Below are 19556 nucleotides of genomic sequence, written 5' to 3' on the forward strand. Positions count from 1 at the left end.
CTCTACAGCTACAGCAGATGCTGTAACTCTCCAGCAGTTTGACTGCACTGCCAAAGGCACACTCTCCCATTGTCTCTCAAGACATACAGATGCCAATGAAATGAACTAAGAACACTGTTGCTACACCACTCCATGATACTAAGTGCTTCATGACATACCATCATAGGAAGAAATTTTCATCAGTAATAATACACAACTACTTTCAAAGATGGTACTATTTGGTACTATATTTTTTAAAGGAAAAGCAGCAGCAGGTTCACCTTCTTTTCCACTCAAAGCTCAGTGTGTAACTTGCCTTTTGTATTCTTGAAGATTATTTTTTAAATGTATTCTTCTTCTTGCTTGGGAAGATAAATGTGGAGCTGGGGAACTTGCAAAGAGGGGAAATAAATTAAAGAAATATTTGTGTAATTCCATCCCCTGCTATTCCACAGAACAAAAGCATGCTGTTGGGATCCATCTGGCCAGATTCCCCTTCCATCTCATTCATGCAATTGACAGATGTTTTACCAAAAATATCTTGTCCCTCCAGTCAATTTTATTTGTGTATTCCCAAGCTTCCCAATTTGTTGCCAAACAGAGCTTTAAGCCACAAACTCATGAGGATTTATGAATGTGTACAAGTGTCTCTGTGTGAATGTCATACATCTGTGTATCCAGGGTGTGTTTTTATTTTTACATCTTTGGATGTAAACTTTTAAAATAGTAGTTTATTTTACACAGCCCAATATTATAAAGCAATGTTTTAATCACAAATCTCCTATGGTCCATTGACAAAGTAGACATAAATTACAGAATAGTGTCGCTTACATCAAATGTACATATACCTGTCAAAAATAGACCTATAGGGCATACTGCCATGCCAAAGCATTCAGACTATAAAAATGTTCCCATAATTTATTGACTGGTTCATGACTTTCTGGTAATTCCGAATGCTTGCATTCATGCTGTGCTAACTCACAGTACGTGTGAGAAGCAAACAGGCCAAACACACTCTGCAGCCTAGCTCTTCAGGAACATATCTGAAAGCTTTGACAAGGCTACAAAAGTTACACAAGCCGTTTGGACAAGAGGCTAATCTATTTGCAGATAGGCTATGTCCACCACAGGTCCTTAAATCTTGCTAAAACTGTTTTCAGACAGTTACCATTTCCGACTACAAGTGAGGATCACATGACTAAATGCATCAACTAAACAAACAAACAAACTTTGCACATACAGAATCTGAATCAAAAAGCAGGAATGGGAACTAACAGGTAGGCAGAACAGTGTAGTTGATCTCCAATATTCTCACACACCAGTGGAATAAGTAATAAATTGAGTAAATAAGGTGAATAGCTTAGATGCATTCAAAAGTATGAAATGGAATGAGACAGTCAAATCAGTTGAATTTAGGGTGGTACCAGATATTTGTCATATTCAATTTTGGAGTGCAAATAAGCAATTTTGATTGAGCAGACGTTTTTCACCATCTGAATAGCACCAGCTAAAACCTGGGTATCACTCTGACCCTGGTATTGGTCAGCATAATTGAATCCTCTGGGCACTTCTATTTCCTCCTTCATAAACCAGCGTGGGGTGGGGAGATCCCACCAATCAGGGATCATTTAGTGAACAATGTGATCATGTCTTCATGTAACACAGTGTTATTATGAGTCTGATTTAGCTGCATACTGATATCACTGAATAGCAAACGAGGGCAAGCAATGAACAAAGGAGGCCATGTTTTTCACAAGGACTGCTAAAAATTATCAAAAGAGGCAAATCATTTTTCAGCATTGCTAAAAATATTAACACCAACAAATTTACCACTGCTCCAGTTTGCTGTGAAATCAATGGGATTGATTCCAAGAAAGCACATTTAAAATCAGTGCCAGCTATCATTCAAGGATATATAAAAAAGTCCCTTGGCTTGGTGGATCTTGGTTTCTCCTGCCATCATAAATTGGCAGTGCAAAATAGCCCCAGGGAGGACACTATGATAGCATCCTTCAATTGTACTAGTTGGAATATTATATTTAAAACAATTTTTATTGTGAAATACGAACATATACTTCACTATATGGTAGGCTTATCTCCAGGGAGGGCTTTGCTTCGTAATAAAATGAGACCTGCATTATGTGGTTATTACCATTTAAATAAGGCACTTCTTAATGCATCTGATGCCTAGATAAGGATGAGTTTTAGAGTAGCACTGATGTGCTTTATATATATATACACACACCCCTTCAGTGGATTTTTCATTGTGAGGTTCACTGTATAATGGTGCTGAGGATTTGAATAAAAAAGGAGGATGGTAATAATAGAAGGAAAGAAAGGCTGTTACAAGATTGAAGAACAGAGCTGGCTGAATCACAAAGAGTAAGGGAAAGTTCAACTCCCTACCTTCCCACAGTTGTCTCCCACAGGGGAAGGTCAATTGATTCAAAAGAAAGTTGAAATACATCTGATGCTTCGCTGGTAACTCAAATGGAAAGTGCTACTTTTTGAAGTTTGGAAATACTGAAACAGCCTCTGTATACTTGGCTAGAGCTGGATACAGTTATAACAAATGTCATAGGGAACGATGAGCTTCCTGTGGCAGGTTTCTGATAAACTCATCTGAAGAGTCTGCCACTGCAAGTTTTCCATCCATCCAGCAAAAACTGAGTTACTGGTCTTGACCCAAGCCTCATCTTCTGATCCTTTAAAAAAAATATATTAAAAAAATTAAAAGCAATATGTAAATGGAAATCATAAATATTTAATGTGATTTTGCATGGACTCTGTCACAAGATGGTCCCCAGAAAAACTGTGCTTTTATTTTAATTTTTTTCTAGCCTTTGGGATTGGAGAATAAGATATTGGGCAATAATCTGAGAATGACTTTCGGGGAGGAGAATGTATGACTAGTCGTCTGCTGCTGATACTATGCCAACAGAGATCATTATGTGGTGATTTATGATAGCCAGGGTGAATATCCTGGTATATCCTGGTATCACACTCTCCCTTTGAGGATAGGGGGATTAAGTGGGATACACCTCACATGCTCTGAAGGAGCCATTTATCACATCAAGACAATAAGTTTGTTTTCAGATGCAGATGAGTATCTCAAAGGAACTGCCCAAACACTGCATAATAGACCTCAAAGTTAGCCCTCCGGATATCTGGTCCCTTCTTTTAACTATTTTTGAGACTGGAACTAATTACAACTGATGTGATCTATCTGCCTATTAACTCTCACCCAGAACACAAATTGACTGCTGGCATAAAAAGAGGCACTAATTAACAGACTGAAAAACCAAAGCAAGAAGCTTGTTTAAAAACTTCATTTTATATTACTTTTAACTCTATGTCACTATGTCGCTATGATAATGTCACTATTATGTCACTATGATAATGGCCGTAAAAGTGAAACTACATAAAGTATGGGAATAGAATATGAGAGTGGAATGGTAAAGTGGGAGGTAAGGTAAAGGTGCCCCTGCCCGTACGGGCCAGTCATGACCGACTCTAGGGTTGCGCGCTCATCTCGCTCTAGGGGCTGTGAGCCGGCACCGTCCGAAGACACGTCCGGGTCACGTGGCCAGCGTGACGAAGCTGCATTTGGCGAGCCAGCACCAGCACCGCACACGGAAACGCCGTTTTACCTTCCTGCTATAAAGCGGTCCCTATTTATCTACTTGCACTTAGGGGTGCTTTCGAACTGCTAGGTTGGCAGGAGCTGGGACCAAACGACGGGAGCGCACCCCGCCGCGGGGATTCGAACCGCCAACCTTACGATCAGCAAGTCCTAGGCACTGAGGTTTTACCCACAGCGCCACCCGCGTCCCCCCTAAAGTGGGAGGTAGCAAATGATAAAATGGAGAGGACCTCCACACAGCTGCCTGGAGGACTGAAACAGACAAACGAGGGTGTTGTGATGCTGGAGCAGAGGAATGGAACTATGGACAGAATATTAAGAAACATCCTAAGATGGCAGAGATCGAGCTGGGAGAGAAATGATCTTGTGCTCAAGCTGAAGTGAACTCAGAAGAAAAGCCACTAAGCAACTGGCAACTCCTCTGGAAAAAGAATGGAAGAAGTAGAAATGGAAGGACTTTCGCCCCTATATTAGGATAGGAAATCATGTGGAGTGGGGTATATTGTTTTTGTTTTAAAACTTGTGGTTTTATCTTGTATTTTATTCTGTGTACTGCCCTGAGATCTTGTGATGAATGGCGGTAAATAAATTTAATAAATAAAATAAAATAATTTAACAAACAGGCAATGGGATTGGGTATGAATTAATGAACATACAATAAATAAATAGTTATGAATTATCATCCTAATAAGGAAACCTTGGATATAAAATTGTTATACTGGATTGGAAGAAGAATATTCTTCCCATCCTCCTCCTTTCTTCATTTCAGGTCACACAGTTTCCATTTTTGCTTGTTTATATCAATATTACTCCAACGTTCCTTCCTCACTCGTAAATATCTTTTTATCTTACATTCCAGAGAGGGTTGCCGAATCATAAATATATAAAAGAAACTTATAATAAACCAACCATGGGCTTCCCTCTCTCCAACCAACTCTTTCTGTCTTTGTTGATTTTATTTTTGTTGAAGCTGTATTCCAATTTTCGATGTCCTCAATATTGGGTTGAGGAGGATACCCACAGGAAGGAAGGGTGGGAGAAGAAATGGAAGCTCCCATGTGAGACCTGGGAGGGTTCACCCTCTTTGTGTGAGATAAGGGTTAAGAGCTACCCCTGTTAGAGGGCTTTGTATTTTATTTTTTTCTATCCCTCTCTTCTCTCTCCTATTTTCTTTCTTTCTTTCTTTATTTCTTTCTTTCTTTCTTTCTTTCTTTCTTTTTTCTTTCTTCTCTATTTTTGTTTAGATTAGCTTGGTTTTTATTGTATAATATGTTGAATTTTTTTTTTAAACCCTCATATTTTTTAAAAAGAAAATAATCTGAGAATATCTGCATCCAGTTGCTGGAATTTCTTTATCTCTCCGTTTTTATGGTATCCAGCCCTATCCTATACACATTATCATGAATAAGTAAGCTGTGTCTCAATACTGTCTACCAAATGGCACGGGGTTTCCAAGGTCTCATGTGGATATATTTACCAGGTATGCTGCCCCTGATTCTTTTAACTGGAGAATCTGGGAAATGAGCAGTGAAGTTTATGTGACATCACTGAGTTATGGACCTGCACTTGGAAATACGGCATTGCCTTTTACTGCTCCAGATCACTGGACCATCTAGCACAGTGCTATCAATTATCTCTTTCTATTGGACGGGTAGTGACAGTGAACAGAGGTATTTTCCTGCCCTACTACCTGAAGTCCTTTTATATGGAAATGCCTTTTGAACCTGGGACCTTCCGTATTTACAGCACCAGCTCTACCACTGAGGTACTTAGTTACTTCAAACTAGGTCATTGCTTATTATGAACAAAATGGAGAGTCATAAAATATGGATTATGAAATAAGATGCTGTTGAAAGGGATAACACTAGGACCCATGGAGGGAAAGGTGGGAAGTCTAGAGATTTGGAGAAATCTCTAAATATGGATATGCATTTTGTATTGCATTGTTATAATTTTATATTTGCAAAAACAAATAAACAAACAATGCCATTGCATAAGCCATTGTCAAAAACTGCTGAGGCTCAAAAGTATGCAAAGAAAACCACATTTTATTCAAATAAGCAAATGATCATGCATTCACATTCAAAAGTGTGCCGCTCCACACTCACACATACACATTACCACACCCGCAGACACAAACAGATGACCAGGGAGAGGACAATTTGCATCCCCAACAGGGCACAGGACTGGGTGAAAAGTGCTATGTTGACTTTATTCCCCATCCCTTTTGCCTTTGGGAAAACCTTTCATGTGCAGGTTGTGCAGAAATATTTGCCAGGGGGACCAGATTAGGACTCTGGGTCAGCAGTTAGCTACCCCTGGTCTAGACCCACCATGGCATCCTAGCCTGATGAGATGGAGGAGCTTTTGATGGGTAGTTTGATGTGAAGGAGGTACTCTACCTATTCTGGTAGAGATGGCAATCTCCCTATAGGATCAGGTGCAAGAAGAATAGAGGGACTACTCCATATCACACCAGAAGCCTTTCATCAGAAGTCCTGCCTTTTGATATAAATGTTATTTCCCTTGATATAAATTTAATATTGTTTACTATACATTTGCTATACATTTAATATTATTTTCGAAAAGGTTTTTATCATTACAAATGAAATCTTAATCAGTCAATAATTGGCAGCCATATATTGTGGAGAGCTTTTGCAAGAGATGCAGTTCACCTGCTATTAACAATCAGCTTCCATAAATTAATTATGCCAACCAGCTTCATCGGGTACTTCCAAATGCTGATATCTGGTATCGCAGGGAAGGTTTTCCTCCCACAGTGTCATCTCATAAAGCTTTGCAATCTTCTCTCTGTCTTAGTCTTTTTTTCTCTTTCTTAAATTAGAGATGGGTGGATCAGCCTATTTGAAACTACATTTTTAAAAAATCCCGCTTGAAAATTTATATTAGTCTTCACTACATTTTTCACAAAACACACATTTTTCTATACATTTTAAGTCAAATATGCATTTTAATATTATTATTCTGAGCTGAGAATTGTATCACAGCATTTGGAGATGTGAAAAAACTGGCAGACAACAGTGTTCCAATTGACATATTTATCTGAAAAGTGTGGATCAAGTTGGTTCAGATCAAATAAGATCCTCAAGCACCCCTGTTTTAAATTCAAAGGCCTGTCCTTGAAGGGAAGGTCTTCCATCTCCCTTGGCCTGCAAAGGAAATATACAAACAAGGTTTGGAAATCTGTGAGCCATGGTTTCTCTCGCAGCTGAAACTGCTGCAGCAGAAAAAGTTCCAGTTGCCGCTATACATAACACAGTCCATTGCCTGAGAAGGTTTCTCCGGAAACTGTTGGAACTTTATTTGCATTTTAAAAGCCACATTGTTCAAATGCACACACAAAAAGAAAAGCTGCTTGCAGAACAACTCATAAAACGATGAGCTGTTCTTCTCCCCTCAGAAATGCCATTCTAAAGGTTAGAATCTATAGACTCACCAAAACATGCAGGAGGGTGGTTTGCATTTGCTTGTTGCTTTTTTAATACAGCATTTTTTACCCAGCACCATGCAAGTTATTTTCTGTAAGTTGACATGAGTTGCTCTGCTATTTTCCCAGGTTTCCTTAGAGTGGTAGAGGGCCAGGGCCTTGTTGGGACGTCTCTTGGCTGTGGGAAGCTGTCATTTGGCATTTTGGGACAGGATGTATGAGAAGAGAGAAGGTAAGCTGTGAGTTCGATAAAATTTTAATAAGAAAAAAGAAAATGGGATTTTCTCACCTATGAGCAGTTTGCCATTAACTCTCCATAGCACTTTATCCACACAAAACAATTGAATAGCAGGATCTCAATATTTTCAATCATAATTACTGCTGTTTACGTGTTGCTGTTGTTGCTATGGTGGAATTGCTGTTGTATTGTTGAACTTGATGGATTCTTAAAGTTGTGTATGTTAGTCTCCCAAGGTCATATTTAATTAGGAGGACAAACACATTGAATTATTATTATTAATAAAGAAAGGCTGTGCTTCCCAACCCCAGAGGCTACATATCAACTATTGTTTGTATACCAAAGGATAGAATTCTGAGTGTCGTTTAGCAGTTTTTTTCAGTTTGGAGCATTCTTACATATTGTTTAGCAAACAGCTTCATTCAGCATTTAGTTGCTGATCAGATGGGAGTGTGATGGATAAGTGATATAGCCATTGTACCACAGCTTCACCATGCTGCCAGGACCTATAGATTAAGGAATCTCACTTGAGTCTGAATCTGGCCCTGTGCTTTTTAGGGTGATCAGAACCAAAACAGGGAAGGGGGTTCTATTTAATAATCATGCCATGTGTGAGTTGTGATGGGTGCAGCTTGTTATGCAGGAAGGAGAGAAGTTGCAACTGTTGAAATTCTTACAGCTCCGCAAAAATGAAAGGGACAGGTCAGGTGCTCATCCTGCAGACATCCACAATAGATCATTTATGAGTATGTGTCTCATTTCACGTAATTTCCAGCAGCACTGAACACTGCAGAAGCATGAATCATTCCCCAAGCTCATTAACAAGTTAGATATCCAACACATTCTTCAGCTAATTTTCCCTTTCTCCCTAAATCAATAGTGCTCTGCTATGACACAGGCACATTCTGCATAACACAGAGGTGGAGAGTATAGATCTCCCAACCAATGGATCATTGAACCTTAAAGTTTTAATAACTGCTTGGCTGAAGAGTATGAGCAGTTAACTGAGCCTCGGTGAGTCCTTGGTGCTCTTCCTGCTTGCATCCTCCTGAGATGCTGTGATTATTAAAAAGGACCTTGTGACTCCCCCATCTACAGATGAAAAATATGTGGTGGAAGGGAGGCCTCAAGCTGCTGGTGAAAATTAATGAATGAAGACTCCCTTCAATTGACCTTGAGAAAGCTCATTAATTGCGAAAGGAAAAGAAAAAAGAAGAAAAAGAAAGGATAGGGAAAGGTCTTGTAATTATGGTACTGGGAAACATGGGAGTTATTTTGATAATAAAAAGGAACATGGTGCTTGAGAGTAAACACAGAATACTAAAGCATACATTGTTCCTTAACACTCAACAACTAGTTTGCATTTTTATTTAGTTATTTTACAATTGGTGATTTGGCTCTTGTGGGGTCATGACTATTCCTCTTCTGTTTTCAGTGTTATGTGTTTATTCTTCAGGAAGGCCTGATTCTTCATTGTGTCTGCTCATTGCTTGAGCATGTCACTGCCTACAGAGCCAACTGCAAGTTTCAGTGGGTCTTTGATAGTTCACTCTCTGGTAGGGCCCTGTCTATGAGTATCTTGACCTGGACGTGAGTGGTGGCACAACAGCAAACTAGTCAGCAGTGAGTGGCAGCCATTACATTTCCCAAATTGCCTCAAAGCAAGGTTAAGTAGGGGGCATTGTGGGGAATTAAATTGGCAGCTGCCCAGTGCTAAATTGAGTGCCAGTTCTAAATCATCTGTGTATTGTGTTTTATCTTGTAACTTCTTCCATGTTTTTATTTGTGAACAGCCTTGAGATGACTTTTTTTGCCTAGAAAGGTGGCATAAAAATAGCTGAATAAATGTCGAAAGAGGAAGTTCCTGTGTTTAACAAAAAGATGAGCATTTGACCATTGGTTTCTACCTAATTTTGTACTTTCTAGTAAGCATAAACACCCACTATTTACTGGTTTTCTATCAACTGTTCCTCATAAATCACCTCCCATAGTTTCATTCAGAGGATACCTTGTCTAAAAAATATTGTAAGGGAACAATCCGAACTTCCCTCCTGGCCCAGAAGGGCTTGGGGGGTGTCTACAGCAGCACTGAGAGCCACACCATGCATTGCAGTTGGGGTGGAAGGTGTCAACCCGGACTGGGCCCAGATTGGACAACCTGGGCCCAGGTTGTCACATGATGGCAACAGGGCCACCTGAGTTTCGCCCACTCCTTGCCCCATGACTTCTGCTGGTCTGAATGTGAAGTGGGCAGGAGGGAGAGCTCCACACTTGGACATCACTCCACAGGTAGCAGCTGCGGCAAGGCTGATGGTGGCTGGCATGTCTGGTGGAGAGGCTCATCCACGCTTTCCACACACACCCTCAGCACCACCTGGGTTTGGGTGGCCATACTTGTTGTTAGACTTTCTTCAGGGCCATCTAATGCTTCAGAAGTTATATCTCAGAGGAGAGAATCACTGGCCTGCTATTTGTTTTGTTTTGTTTTTTTCCTTTTAAAAAAACTTTTATTTATGCACTTTTAACAGCCTCTATACACACATTGTACAGTATCTATCGCTTATCTCTTTTCCTAAGACTTCCTTTTTTAAAAAAAAGATATTTATTGAAATTTTCAAAATATTACAAAATGAAAAAAGAAAAAGAAAAAATACAAAATAAAAATAGTTAAAAAACAATTCCATCTTTCCATCACTTATCTTTCATTTGCTTGTTTCCCGGACCTCCTCGCACCTCCCTTTTTGTATTCCAATTCAACTTGTTAGTTCAGCAAATCCTTTCCCTCTTTGTTTATCCTAGTCTTTAATCTTAAAATATTGTAACATTAAATTTTTACCTGTTAATAATCCATGTTTTCATATTCCTTATAGCGTTATAGCTAAAAACCACTTAACTTTTTATCCAACACTGGCCTGCTATTTGCACACTGCAGCTGCTGCTATAAGTGTTCAGCTGTTGGTATCTATTGTAGGAAAATTGTGTTTTCCTAATATAGATTTAATTAAAATCTATACTATTTAATCAAAACAACTAATAATGTCCCAGCTTTTAAATTGGTGGATGTCAGACTACTGCTGATGTAATCAATGAAGTATGCAGAAGGAAGAGTTGTGTGGCATAGTCAGGAGGGGCTCTGAACATGTTTTTAAATACTGTATAAGAATTGGGGTGTTATATGTCCCTATTTCTGTCTGTAAAATATTGTAAGGCACACACCACTTTCCTTCTATAATATTTGTGTAATTCTCATTTTGAGAGTCACAAAGCTACAAAGATGTCTGCAAAAGAGACATGAAAGCTACCAACACCAACCCTGCTGTGTTGGAATCCCTCACAGACAACTGCAGTGCCTGGAGACAGACACTCAGGTTGTGCATCCACAACAGTGACCAGAAGAGGAACAACTGCTGGGGGGAGCACAAAGAGAAGCAGTTCCAGGGTGCACCTGCAGCAGCACAACCGGATGCCTTCATGTGTCCCAGCTACAATAAACCATGTCTCTCTCAGTTTCTACAGTCACAGCAGGCACTGTAACTCTCCCGCAACAGATGGATGCCAACAACAAGCAAAATTCTCATTTTAATCTTAAATAAAGACAGATAGGCCACCAAGGTTTGTTGAACAGAGGTATGGAGCTGAAGTTTGAATACAGAGTTAAAGATTTGATCTCTAGTCTCCCAGGTCCCAGGAGTGGAAGTGAAGAGGAAGAAAAGGTTGTGCAGAAGGTCAGAAGATTCCCCTGCTCCACTCCTGGCTTGGAGGAGACACCAGAAAATGTCTCTTATTGGCATCTAGGCCTCTCTAACCCCAACCTTCTCTGAGGCTGGGCACCTGGTATTCAATTTTTTAGAAATCACACCTCAAAGGAGGGGCAGAGAGAATCTAAATCTTGGCCCATGATGGCTGGTTCCAGTGAAGGAAATGTATTCATTGAGGTGAGAAGGTCATGTATCAGTTGGTGCCAGGATGGCAATACTTGTACAATCATACCTTGGAACCCAAACTCCTTGCAAGTCGAACGTTCCTGTTTGTGAACGTTCTTTGGAACCTGAATGTCCGATGCAATTTTCACGGCTTCCTGCAGCCAACCAGAAGCCGTGCCTTTGTTTCCAACATTTTGGAAGTTGAACAGACTTCCGGAACAGTTTCTGTTTGAATTCTGAGGTACCACATAAAGATGACTTGGCAGGGGAAGCAGCTGCAGCTCAAGCTGTACCCATGTAGTAGAGAACTTCCCTTCTGTCTCTAGTGGTGTTGGAAGGTGCCCTTCTGCTGTGGGAGTGGGGAAAATCCATTTTGTTTGCATTTAAGTGCAAAGCAACCTGATTCACATTTAAACAATAGGTGAACTGAAACCTCAGCACATTCTGCAGTGAAGTTCTGCAACAAAAAGTGTGTTTGGAAATACATATATTAGGGGAAAGTGTGTGCACAAATGCATATATTGGTGGAAATGACATATGGAAATGCATTATATTACATAAAATTGCTTGCAAAAAGGAGAAAGGCACACTAAGATGCATTTTTGTGAGGAGAACTGTTGTTGGCATCTGTCTGTCTCAAGAGGCAATGCAGTGTGCCTCCAGGATGAAGGAAACTGCTGTGCTAGCAGCACCAAAATGGCCTTCCTGAGGCGCAAGCCTGGACAGTGTGCTTAGAGATCCTGGGCTGCCGAGATGACAAGACTCCCCCTCTTGGCCTCGCTGAAGTGGTCCCAATGAAAGCAGAGCAATACGTTTGGCATCAGATTGGCTGCAGGACTGCCACAGGGGCAAGCCGTAAGAACTAAACAAATGGGAATATAAAGGGGTGTGTGTGTGAAATTGATAGGTTTTTCCACCCCCAGCAGTGACTGCCATATGTTTTGCCAATTACCATTGTAGATTCTTAAAGGATCTTTGGTAGACAATATATGAGGGAAAATATATTCTTATTTTAACAGAATAGGAAAACCTCCTCAAACAGCAAACAAAAAACCCGCTCAAACAGTAAACCTTAAAACAGCAATAAAAACCTTCTTACACCAAGAAATAAACAATTCCCCCAGCAGACCTTCACCCACATCCAGCACCAGATCTAGCCCTAGGGAGCCTCAGCAGTGTTTGGTCCATCCTCATCCTCCTTGACTGCGTTGCCCTACACCATTGGTACCTGCACCAGCCAAGCTGATTAGGGCTCCCAATCTGGGCAGTCCAGCTCCAAGGGCAGGAGTGCTCCTGCGAGGACTCACAGGAAAGGCTGGCTGCAGAAGGACAACCCGACACCTCCTTGATTTTTTTCCACTACACTATATTACTTGTACAATCTAAGGAGGGTGCCTTAGGCACACTTCAGTGTGGATTAAGCAGACAAATCATGCCACATACAAATGCTACAGAGACACAAATCTGGGATTTGGACAGAAGCACAATTTCCCATGAAGTAGCACCTGTGAACAACATTGATAGAGATCAGTTTCCTCTTGGGTGCACCCAGACTCTGGCCATATTGCTCCTGAGTCCAACTTCTTGAGCACTCAGACAATACTCCTCCCAGGGACCAGATACAAAGTTTATCAGGTCCTTGGTTTGGTTTAGAAATCAGTGCAACAGATTGCCCACAATGAGTGATAACTCTTTAGCCACTCTCCAGGGTTATCTGAATTTGTCATAAGGCATCAAATGAATTCAGCCCTGGGTATTTTTTCATTGATTGAAAACAAATCCTTTGCAGATGAAAGGTTTAAAACAAATGGTGCAGTACTCCAACCAAGTGATTTATGACTGCCAGAAGAAAACCCACCATACCAAAAGTACAAGCTAAGGAAATGTTTTATTTCATGTTCCTCGAAATGTCACAAGAAATCATGTCGGGGAGAGAGGGGGCAGAAGGATATAGAACCATTTCATGCCAGCCCTGTCAGATGATCTGTAGTTGCAATGATATGGAAAGAGAGCATAAATTTGCTTCTTGATGAAGATGATTGTACCAAACGTAGCAAAGATATATGTATATTTGGTAGACTTTTAGAGTATTGCTAAAATATTTTCTGTTTGCCAACTTTCTAGCCCTATGTGAAGCAATATAAAGAAATATAGCTGGCCTTGTGATATTTTAGTGTATCTTTGAATCACAAAATCTTGCACTTATTATCCTGCTATTGTCCTGCTGTCTACTAATTTGCAAACCAAACAGTCATTTTGCACAGAGAAGGTGCAGAACAGCTGTGCTGGCTGGTGCTGATGGGATTGAGTCCGTCAACATCCGGAGGGTCATTAGCCAATTAGCCACCTCCTGGGTAGAATGCAGCTCATATGAAGAAGACCTTGAGGCCAGTCTTTGCCACAACAAAGTGGTGTTGCACCATGGGCCAGTGGTTGCAATGTCATGGGGTGCATTTCCGTGCCAAATCAGAGCACTTAGAATTACAAATGGTAAGACCCTTACCAGGATCATTCATCTGAAGGTAAGAACTTGATGAGGTATGTGTAGGTGCCTGCAGCAATAGGTTGCTGCCTCACCTAGAATATTTGGAAGTACTTGCCAACAGGATTGTGTGACTCCATGAACTCCTCCCCCTGCCCCACAAACGGGAAATGTAAAGCAGGGCTTGGGGGGTTAAGACAGGGTACACCACTTGTTTGAGCATAGTGATATGTGGACTTGATCCCATGTCCAAATAGTTCTTCCCACAAGAGCAAATTGTGATCGTATGGAACTAAAGCAAACCTGTTCCTTTTGCAATCCATGGCTCTTTTTCTGCCGGAGGATAGAACAGAGCTGGCTAAGAAAACTAATAACTTTGCCAAGTTAACAAAAGCTAGCATATGTAATCTAGGACCCTTGGCCTAGATAGTGGAGCATCACCACTATAAGAATTCTTAGAGAAAAGACAGACCCAAGTTTTCAGGACTTAGCTCAGAAAATGGAGTTTGAGAGGAAGGCAAAAGAAACCCCAAATTAAGAAATCCCTTTTACAGGGTACAAGTTTGAATACTTCCTCAAAAAGAGAGGAAGAATGAAAAGAGAGAGGGGATGAAGTGGAGAAAGAATTAAAAGATAGAAATGGGTTTGTTGCCTATCCTTCATCTTTTGAGATGGCAGACATAGAGGGAATCTTCTGTGACTGGTCACATTCAGGAAAAGTAAATTATATGTTCCCAAGCCATAGAAGAGGACCCCTTGGCTGCCAATTAGTTTCCGGGCCCAATTCAGAGTGCTGGTTTTGATCTATAAAGCGTTAAATAGCTCAGGACCTCAATACCACCTCTCTGAGCCTTCCTGGATCCTACAATCATCATCATCTGAGGCCTTTCTTTGTGTGCTGGAGGGTAGCAAGATGAGAACGGGACTTTTCTGCAGTGACTCCCCATTTGTGGAATCCTCACCTGGTGCCTTTGTTATACATGTTATAGGCCATGTGAAAATGTTCTTCTTTCACCAGGCATTTGGTTGGCTAACATCCTGTATATCCTTTTGAATGTATTTGTTGGAGGGGGCTGGGAAGAAGGGGTTATTGGGTTGTTCTTGTTCTTTTTATTATCTATTTTGTGTTTTTATCTACAGATGAGCAACGGTATATAAATTGAATAAATAAATAATAAAAATGCAGGATAAAACCCCACATGACTATGTACTCAGCCAGGACCTTCGGGTGGGACTGGGGAAGTTTGGGTGTTCCTAGGCTGTAGTAGGGCTTCCATAGGGCAGGAATGCAGGGTGATGATGTGCAAAGATGGGCACCTAGACATGAACTTCAGGAGAGACATGGGCAGAGTTGATGTCTCCCATGTGCTCTTGAAAGCACATGAAGCATAGGAATATGAGGATACATTTTTTAAAAACGAAAGGCACAAGACATTTCATGGGAAACAACAGTGGTGCAGATGTCAGGATGTTTTCTGAAAGGAGTTCATAGACAATGAGTGAGCAGGTACTGTGGCCAGATGGTTACACTGGCACTTAGGGCTCTCAGTATTGTCAATTAATCATGGTTGGCAGGTGTTGTTCTGATTGCATTTGGGCACAAGGGACATTGGCTTAGCACATCTCGGAGCCTCATTGCTCTGAGGCATTCAGATGCAAGGACACTCTCATCTCCGTCCCAGCAGAGGGGCCTTTATGATGAATTCTGGTCCTGAGAACCAAGTGTCGTTGACATAATCTGCCAGCATGACAAGTGGTAAGGTAGAGATGCTGAGACACAGTGGAGGTGATGTGGAAACAGGAAGATCATACCATGAACACTTTAGAAGATACAAGCCATGTGGGGATCCCTCACCACAGGGAAGCCCTTTTCAGTGCTTTCCCTATAGTAACCATCGCATGTATCCTAGCCCTTAATTTCTCTATTTCATATCTGTTATTGCTGGTAAATTTTGAAGGCTTCACCATATTTCTTCCACCGTTCAATCCCTTTGAACCATTCACATCATTTTCAAACTGCCACTCATGTCAGCAGGAACTCTAGAAGTTTAATTGGCCGGCAGCAGCAGGAAGCAAAATATCGACAGCTTAGAATGCTGGGGCAACTGCTGCCATCTGCTCTGGTGTCATAAGAATATACCCATAGAGAGATAAAGGAAGATACATTTTCCCTGACAAATGTATTTTTAAAGGCAGCTTTATGAAGCTGTTCAGTGGCTTAGAACATTATATTAATTCTTTGGAGAGCTAGATTAGTGGGTAGAGAACAAGTGAAGCTGTCAGATAAGTGCCATAGATTCATTCATTACACTGGATTGCCATTGGTTGTATGGAAATGCCATTCCCTACCACTATTTGACAATGGCAGAAAAAGTGGTGGTGTTATGTGGAACTAATATAATGGTCATCCAGTGTTGAGATGTCTAGTCTTTATATACAGCACTGGCTTGTGTTAGGATGCCAGATATAACTTCCTGTAATAAAGTTACCCCTGCATTCAATCATCAATTACCTTATTCTTTGTTTTGCTTGAGTATGACCTCTTGGTGGATTTCCCGATTTCTCTGTGCGAAGTGAAGATGGCAGCTATTTCAGTGAAGGCAAGCACTGTCTCAAGAAGGTAGCAATCTATTCCCCCACCCTCAGCTATATAGGAATTCTCTCTCATGTCTGCTAGTTGTATTTGGAACATCAATTTCATGATAAAGGGTTTTAGAATTAGAAGAGCCAGTGTCTAAGCACTAGAACGGGAATGCCTTTTTGTGCACTCAGGTTGAAAGCAATGGAAAAGGAGGGCAGACCCATTTCTCTGCAGTCAGAGGAGAGAATTCTGTTTGCAAAACCATGTCCTACAACCTTAAGATACTGATTCTGCTGTTGTATTAATTCATATATATTTCCTTACATTTAGAACAAAAATGTCATTCCCATCATTTCTGGGGAAGAAGAGGGGAGGTGGTATCTCCCTAGGGGAGAATGTTATGGCCTGATGGGCAATCCTCTAAAATTGAGGAACAATACCTTATTTTAAAGAAATTTGTCAGTTTTTGCAAATTGCTTTTCTTTGGCTGAAATGTTTCATCAGCTCCTATAGCTTGCTGTTGGTGGCAGAAGCAAGAAGACATTGGTGAATGATAGCTGTGTAGAAAAAGGGTTAGGATGCGGAACTGTCCAAAATTCTGAAAAAACAATTAGATCCCTTCAGCTCTGCCCATCAACCCTAAATACACTTAGAAGCGAGGGAATCCCATTGGCGTTAGTGGGACTTCTCAGAAAATCTGCATAAGATTGCACTGCATGAAGCATGCTGCTTAAGAAAATGAACACTCCACTCAAAGTTTCAGAATTTTGTATGGTCATGTTGCCTTGTTTCATTATTATTTTCTGCATGGCCTTCATGCAGATTTCTGTGTCTTCTTTCTATAGTATATAATTTGCTATCATAGATAATTTGATAATTTAAGAGCTTATCCACACAAGATGATCTTCTTGCATGTGGAGAAGCTTTCTGTGTGTAGTTTACTGTGCCAGCAGGGCCCAGTCTTTGTCAAACACATGGACAAAAGGCATTCGGCCTTGGTACTGAGGGGTGTGGCTGCCAGGTGTGACCCCAGTGTGTGGGCAATGTTCTTGTGGAAACCTCTCTCTTCTCATTCTTCCTCAGTCTGTGTGCAGTGAAGAACTTCATCTTTACCATTTGCATCTCAGGCCTGGAGGAGATGGAGTCTCTTGATGAATGTAAGACTTATTTCTGCAAGTTGTTCATTTTGGACTGCAGTAGGTCTTTGTATTGTCGAAGTGCAGCACTATTCAGGCCTTTACACTTTTATACCGACACAATAGTAATGTATCATTTAACTCGTTGCACATTTAATTGACTGCAAGCTTTTTCTTCTTCTTTGACTGTGAGTATCAGGCAGAGAAATAAGACTTTTTGTTAGAGAAAATGAAGATATCAGGAAGGACAAAAGTGTCAGTTTGGGTCATAGCCTGCTAAGCATATGAGAAACTTAACAGAGATAGACAGCTACCAGAAGAAATACATAATAGTATCACTCTCAGATTAATTTCATAGCCAAAGTCCATCCAAAGGGGAGCAAGCTGAAATGGGAATGGAGAACAGCAAGCTGTTTGGGTAACTGGGAGGCAAACTGGGAAGGAAACCAGCAGCTGAGGACAGAGGTAAAGAGAGGAAGTTGAGACAAGCATATGGGCAGTAAGACTTGGAACAAGACCACAAAAACACAGTCTAGCTGTTGCCAAGGCAATGACTAAAGCTGGCCTAGTACTATTTATACCTGGTGCTGGTCATGAGGTTCCAATGGGATGCTTGGAAGTGGAGCCAAGATGGACCCTAAGTAAGTTGTCCTGCAATTTCTTTATTCTCCTTTCTGCAGTCTCAAGTGGCTCACTACAAGGTGAACCAGCACAGAACCAAAAAGCTATTGCCAATAATAAGACAGCAGATTAGCTACTGCTGAACTCCTGAAAACTATTCCAAAAGTTGTAGATCATGCCCAATGTTCCCATTGTGCTATTTATATACTAAAAAAACAAAACCACTTTCATGTTACTTTGATGGATGCATAAAACTTTTATTGTATTTTTCGACCAACCAAAATTGAAGTTTTAATATTAGGCCTCTTTTCTACTGTCATTTCTTGCAAAGTCAGTTAAACACAATAGTTGCTGCATCCCTTTGATCATAAAAACATCTATTTGCCCTTCTTTATTTTAATACATTTGAATATAAATGAATAATTGAAGTGAAACTAAAGTTTCTATTGAATTGCCCTGGGGTAGCTGATTTCCCCTCTCCTCCATCAAATAGATTTCCTTAATAGCCTTCCTGGGAAGTATGTAACAAACTTATTATGGACTGTGTTGAAGGAAATACAGGCTAAGATATATAAATCCTATTATAATCTAGGAATCAGATGCTCCTGTTTCATCTACATTGGAGTGTGTGCTCTAATTTTTATTACCATTTTTTAAATCTTCTGATGAAAATGTAAAAAGAGAAAATACCCTTTATACTCAATGAACCATTAAATAAGTAGAAATCATTTTGAAGATTTTTCAGGATTCTTAATTATCATAATATGCATATACTGACCTTGGCTAATATTCTAGTTAGAAGTCATTAAAATTCTTATTTGATGTTCAAGAACTGTTAGTCCCAGACAATACAAGATGTAGAGTAGGTAAAGCTGGTCCAGCTTCCGTTAATAAAAGAGAATGAAATAGTTTGAACCTCAGAAGGCAAAAGAAACAGTACAGTGATAAATTAGTCTAAATCTGAGCATACATTGCTGATTAAGTTCATTAACAATGTAAATATTGTGCTCATTAGTGTCCTACCCAGCAGCACTTTACAAGGTCAAAGAACAGTTGACAATGACACAGGAAGAAATGATATCCTTAAAAAAAAAAAATCCATTTTATTTTGTTAAACCACAGAGAATAGCAAAGTATTTGTCCCCAGGCACATTCAGTTTTCTTGGAAGTCACTACAGCTACCAGGAAAAATCTCGAGCATTGCTGAAAGCTGACCATCACATGCTCTGTATAGTTATCTCCAAAAGCATATACATACTGTTTTTTATTTGTAGGATTTTCAGAATTGTTATTACACATATTTCATATAAGTTGTTTCAGATCCTATCACTATTCTGCACTGTTTCCATTTAAAGGTTCCACCAGTCCCTGAGGGTCCATACAGGCCCATCACTCTTATGGGGGAATTGCCACTACCAGTTCAAACTTCACCATGCATTTCACCCTGTGCCTTTGGTCCATCCCTCACATCATTTGGAGTAAACACTACATCAAGGGTATGCCCT

Source organism: Podarcis muralis, chromosome 4 (assembly GCF_964188315.1).
Source record: "Podarcis muralis chromosome 4, rPodMur119.hap1.1, whole genome shotgun sequence".
Classification (NCBI taxonomy): domain Eukaryota; kingdom Metazoa; phylum Chordata; class Lepidosauria; order Squamata; family Lacertidae; genus Podarcis; species Podarcis muralis.